Genomic DNA, 6,437 nt, shown 5'->3' with positions numbered 1-6,437 from the left:
AAAGGTAAAGTTTTTTTTACTGATTTTGAAAGAAATCGTTGAAGAACTGCTATCTTACCATTGAGGCTTTGGACCTCTTTCTTCATTTTTGGCGAATGCATGTCAAGAAACGCTTGTACCTTACTAGGGTTAGCTTTTATGTTTTGCTTATCAACTAGGTGACCCAAGAACTTGCATTCTCCGAACCCAAAAGAACATTTCACTGGATTAAGTTTCATGTTGATGCTTATGAGGTTTTGAATGTTTCTTCGATGTCGTTGATCATTACTTCTTCGTTTTTACTTTTTATGACTAGGTCATCAACATAAGCTTCATTGTTACATCTGATTTTTCTAGGGAAGGTGTTGTCGATCAACCGTTGGTAAGTGGCCCTAGCATTCTTCAAACCAAAGGGCATTTTCTTGTAACAAAAAATGCCTTTTTTGGTGTGAAACTTTATCTTTTCTTCATGTTCAACTTTCATCAAAATTTGGTGGTAACCTTTATAGGCGTCCAAGAAGCATTTGTATTGGAAGCTTATAAGAAAATCCACATTCCAATCAAATTCTGGTTGGCGGTGGCTACCCTTAGGAAAAGCTTTGTTAAGATTCTTGAAATCCACACATTCACCAAGATCCATCAGATTTGTTTGACCATTATCGGCTTTGTAATCCAGGAAAGATACATTACTTCTTGAAGTATACAGGCATTGATAAGCTTGTCAACTTCGTTACAAGAAGCTAAGCTTCTTTCAGCTGCTAAACTTCTTTTCTTCCGGGCGAAAGGTTTATGTGCGGGCGAAACATTTAAGGAATGCTCAGAGAATTCCCTTGAAACCCTGTTATGTCATTTGAAAACCATTCAAAAACAAATTTATTTTCTTGTAATAAAGTTATAAGCTCGTTCATAGTTTGATAGGGAAGCTTACGATTGACTTCGATAGTTTTTTAAGGGTGAAAAAGGTTGATGCTTATTTCCCGGACATGGTTATATCATGTGTCTTCATCAAGATTTTAACATTCTTCAGCAAAATCTATGAGCAGGGCTTCTTCTATTGGTACTATGGCGGTTATACCTCCAATGGTCAGAAACTTCGTCATACAATGAGCTGCAGAAAATACTACATCGAAGGTGGCGATTCCAGTCCTTCCAATAAATATGTTATAGTTCAAAGAATACATGATGACCGTTAAGGTAAGCTTCTCGACTCTAGAAAGATCTTTGTCTCTAAATCAAACATATAAGGTAAGCTTCCCAAGTGGAATTACCCTTTCCCCATTGAAGCTCTTATGAGAATTGCTTGTGTGTTGGAGTTGTCTCTTGATCTCTTGTAGAAAGCACCTTTAACACCTTACATCCCTTGTTTCCCCCACAATCCAGTTATACTTCTTCTATGAGAAAGACATTCAACTCGGCTTCTATATTTAATTGTGTTGTGATTTTGTTATAAGGATCATTAAGGGGAACACATGCTTTGTTGGTTCCAGGCGAGTGTTCGTTGCCTATTTTTACAAACCTTAACCATGTTCACTCCATATGCATTTTTCCCACCTCCTTTGTTATCTTTGGATCCTTGAGAAAATGAGCTAAGTCACTGCTTTGAACAACTTTTTCTATACAATTTTTTAACCAGAAGAAGACATTTATGTGTTGGACGGTATCATTGTGAACGACACAGAACTTGTTTGCAACACATTACTTGCCGATTTAGATAAGGGACGGGGAGGCCTGAAGTTATGGTTAACCGCCTCTGTGGCTAAGATTTCTTGTGTAGTCTTGGTAAGAACAGTGAAGAATATCTTCTCCTTCTCTTGAGATTTTTGCTGTCAGGAAGCTTGGCTTCGATCGTCTGATCTTCTATGCTCATAATGTTTTGGTGGATGCCTTTCAACAAAGGACTGGAAATGAGGCTTCTTCTCTTCTAAGGGACGGTTCCTCCAAATTCGATGGTCACTCTTCCATGTTTTTGGTTATCCAAACCTTCTTCTCCCCGAAGATATGCTTCGATCAGTTCTTTCAAAAGCTTCCTTCATTGTCTGGGGAATGTTTTCGTGAAATCGTCTGACAAGCTTCTTTGTCTAGATGGCATTCATGTAGCCTAAGTCACCGCTATAAATAGGGAATTCTTTTTGTATATTTCCATGAATATTTTGAGATCTTCGTGCTCCTTTTGCCAGATTTGGTGTAGGATCATAGTGTCCTTAGTGCAACTTCTCTATTGTCTGAAGTTCATCAAGAAGCTTTAGTAGATATCGTTGAAAAAAGCAATGATTCTAGAAGGAAGAGCGTTGAACCAAAGTCTAGCCGGTCCTATCAAGGTTTACATGAACACATGGAAACACTAGGTGTTATTCGACCTTTCAAAAATAGCTACATCTATGAAGATCTGGATTATCGTCAGGGTATTCCATGCTATCATAAGTTTTTTTATTAGCTGGCATCTTGATCTTGCTGTGCACTTGAAGTTCGGTATATTCTCAGAGAAGCATGATAAGGTATTAGGCTTTTAAGGCTGGTATGGTTCTAATTGAGTCAGGTCACCTAAAGTTCTAGTGACGAAACTTGGAGCCTGAGTAACCACAAGTTGGCTCATAGTTGGGAAGCTCTGTGAGGCTTGCTATTTAAAGCGTCCTAGCCATGAATGGGACATAATGAGTGAGACCATGTAAGGGTATGTCCTGTTAAGGAGCACAATCCCCGGTTGTATGTAAGCATGAGACATGTAGCACGTGCTTACGACCAAGGACGAGGTGACCATGCCTTTAGCCAAAGGAAAGGACATTATAGCTTCTGATAAACAAGTGTCTGTACGAGGAAGTACTGCAGAGGGTGAGTGTTAAAATAGTTGTTCCATGGTGTACTCTCTTGTTCTCATGGGAGTTATGGTAGAAGTTAACATGCCTGCCTACCTTTCCTGGGGAGACTTCATGTTTTTTTGCTTCCCCACCTGGTGATTTGCCTGGTCCGAGAGTATTTCTTCTTGATGGAGAAGGTGAACTCATACTTGGTGGACTACGCACGGGTGTAACGCCCTGGCTTAAGAGGAAACGACTGAGTATGACATACATATTACTCAAAACACATGTGACACTATTAAGAGGGTGTTTGGGATTCCCTATTTTACCTCCTTATCCTTATTTAAAGCTTAAGGTATAAGTTACAACTTTGTAACTTATACCTTGTACAATCACAAAACCAAACATTCCCAAACACCTTATAACTTATAACCCATAAGTTATAAGGTATAAGGAGCTAAAATAAGGAATCCCAGACAACCCCTAAGTGACATTATTATCATTAATTAATTTAGGGATATTGGTTTTTAATACTCTCAACTTTCACTCATTGGTAGATAAGACTCTCAACTAACGATTTGTCACCCACCCCTCCCAACTTGTAACTAGTTATCTTCTGTCACTCCCGAACTTAACGAACCCTAACTCCGTTATTTTTTTTTTGCTGATGTGGCGTGTTTTTACTGATGTGGCACTTCAAACACGAAATGGCATTTTTTAATGAAACGAAATAACTAAATAATTAAAATAGACCCCACCAATAAACCATCTACTTCATCTTCTTCCTTTTCACTCACAAAACCCTAACCTCCATCACCACCCACCTCCTCCACCACCACCACCATCACCACCACCACACACCCAATCTTCATCCCCTTCATATCCTTCTTCGAATTAGAGGTTATCATTACACAAAAAAGATCGAATTAGAGGTTATTACTACTACGTATTATGATAGAAGTTTTGAACTTTGATAGATTAGGCTGTTAAAGGAAGATTTTGCGAGAGGTGGAACAAAGCAAATGGACCCTGACTACGGAGAGCTGAACCTGGCGTATCGTCATGGCTTACCGGAATTCTAACAACCGATTGATGATATCGTCAACCACGTTAACTCACAAGCACCTTGTTGATTAAACCCCCAAAATTGAAGCGAGTTTGGCATGAAAGCGGTTGTGGTAGGAGGAAATCGATGAGTCACCGTGGGAATCGTGGTCGTAGGCGGTGCAGAGAAAAAGGCTTTCAAAGGTTATCTCATTGATGACCCTTGGAAATTGAGGCCATCTTCGTGGAAATCGAGGTCGCAGTCATGGAAACCGACGAGTCACCATGGAAGTCCTAGTTGCAGCAGTGGAAACTGACTATTCGTGGTGATAGAGGTGGGTAATGGTGGTGGTGGTAATCGAAGTGGTTGATTGAGTGTTGTTGATATTAGATGGTAGGGTATTATGAAGAAGATGGTGAAGTGGAGACAATAGACCCACAACTTTAAAAAAATGCCACATCGCATGCCACATCAAAACATGCCATGTCAACAAAAAACTAAAAGAGTTAGAGCTCGTTAAGTTCGGGAGTGGCAGAGAAAATAAGTTACAACTTGGGAGTGGTGAGGGATAAATCGTTAGTTGGGAGTGTTATCTACCAAAGAGTAAACGTGAGTGTATTAAAAACCAATATCCCATTAATTTAAGCATCATATACACAACTTCGAAAATATAAAGAAATACAAGAAAAACAATAACAACATGCTCATTTATTAATATAACATAAGTTCTTGTGTCTTCTCCAAGTCTCATCCTCTAATGAATTGTACTTGTATCATATATGTATATATATATATATATATAAAATAAAGTCAACTAAACGGATAGTTGGTGAGTTCACACAAGTTTGATATAAATACGTAAAAACCATACAATTCCATGAAACTTGTGAAATAATCGCGCAAGTAAGGTCCTTTCTAGTTGGTAACAACCGACGTACTCTGATAATGGGGCCCTTTTGGACTCATAACAAAATGGTCCTGAGTGCAAAGGGGGCGTATGATCATACTTATTGAGGCTACCACGTGAAAGTATGTTTGATGCAGCGGTGAAACGATAATGAAGATCGAATCACGTTGATTCTAAGAATACCCGTGAAGAACTTCCCAAAACTCTCAAATCCCACCATATTCAAGTCTGACCATCCATATTACATAAGTAACATATAAATAAAGTTTCTAATACGAAATGGGCCCAAAAAAAGGCCATGGACCAAACACAAACCCAAAAAAAATGCAAAAAACTGCTGAAAAAACATAAAAAGGCCCATAAATTTATTTATATTGCGTTTTTGGGCTTCAGACATGGTCAAATCGCCGTAGATGTTTTCCACACGTGCTCCTCGCTTCAAGCTTCGTTTTGACCGGTAATGGGCTTGAAATGGAGCTTCGTGGGCCAAGTTATTCCCGTTTTTGTGGGTCACCTTTGGAGGCACGATCATGGGCCTTCAAATATAACATGGCGCGTAAATCAATACTTGGGCCTCCATCAAAGTTCGAGCAAGTAATCAAGTAAACACACAAGTCAATGTAATAGATTTTAGTTTGTAAACGATATCGCAAATACTTGAGTTTAAAAGATATGTATGCTGCCCCCCCCCCCCCCCCCCCAAATGTAATAAAAGAGTAAAAAGGAGGTGTGAGAAACTCACCTCGAAAATGAGAATGATAGTTTAAATGAGTCGAACAAACGAGGCGGAGAAACACAGTGGATTATTATACACAAGTGAATATGTATGCAAGATTTTTACCACGAGTCTAAACGAAATGGAAACTTACGACAAATGGGGACTTGGGGATTTTTATTTAAAATGAGTTTAAAAAAAATTAATCAAAGTTTATATCAATTATTTGATGTTTATTAGTTGAAGAATGATTTGTAGATGAACAATTATAACTTATTAATATAAGCTAAATAACAAGGTTAATAACAATTTATGATTAATTTTTTTTATTCTAGTAACATAATTAATTAATATTCCAATTAATTAACTTAAATATTTTCCATGAATTACTTTACATAAATTATAGATATTAGTTTATGTTGAAATAAAATAAACAATAATTAATTTACTCAATTAATTATTTAGAAATCAAGTATATCAGTTTCTATTATAAGAATATTTAAATAAAACCATTTTGTATATATCATCATATTTATTAAAAGAAAAGCTTTATAAGCTTATGATAATCAACGGATCATAACATTTAATATTTATATTTGTTCTTGCAAAATAAATAGGTTTGATATAATATTTGGAAAATCATAGTGTTTATCTTGGTTATCCATGATCATTATGATTCTTAAAACCCAAATATAAGATTTTTATGATAAAAGTACCATGATCATGAAGAACAACTTATGAAGCACATTTAAGATAAAATCAAAACAAAAGCAATAAAATGCAAGGATTCATAAAACTTACTTGTTAGTCTTCTCAAGCTTAAGAAAATAATGTATTGAGGAGTGAAAATAATGGAGGACTAGTCCTTTATAGTGAAATTATAGAGTTGTTATGTCTTATAAAATCAATGAAAATTAATCATATTAAAAACAAAAATTAAAATGGTTTAAAAGGTTTTCAAAGTGTTTAAATATTTCAATATATTTTATTTAATTA

Source organism: Bidens hawaiensis, unplaced genomic scaffold (genome assembly GCF_021521415.1).
Source record: "Bidens hawaiensis isolate Kalapana, Puna unplaced genomic scaffold, B.hawaiensis_p1.1 tig00029651_1, whole genome shotgun sequence".
Classification (NCBI taxonomy): Eukaryota; Viridiplantae; Streptophyta; class Magnoliopsida; order Asterales; family Asteraceae; genus Bidens; species Bidens hawaiensis.
The sequence above is the reverse complement of the archived record's forward strand: the minus strand, read 5'-3'. Positions refer to the sequence as shown.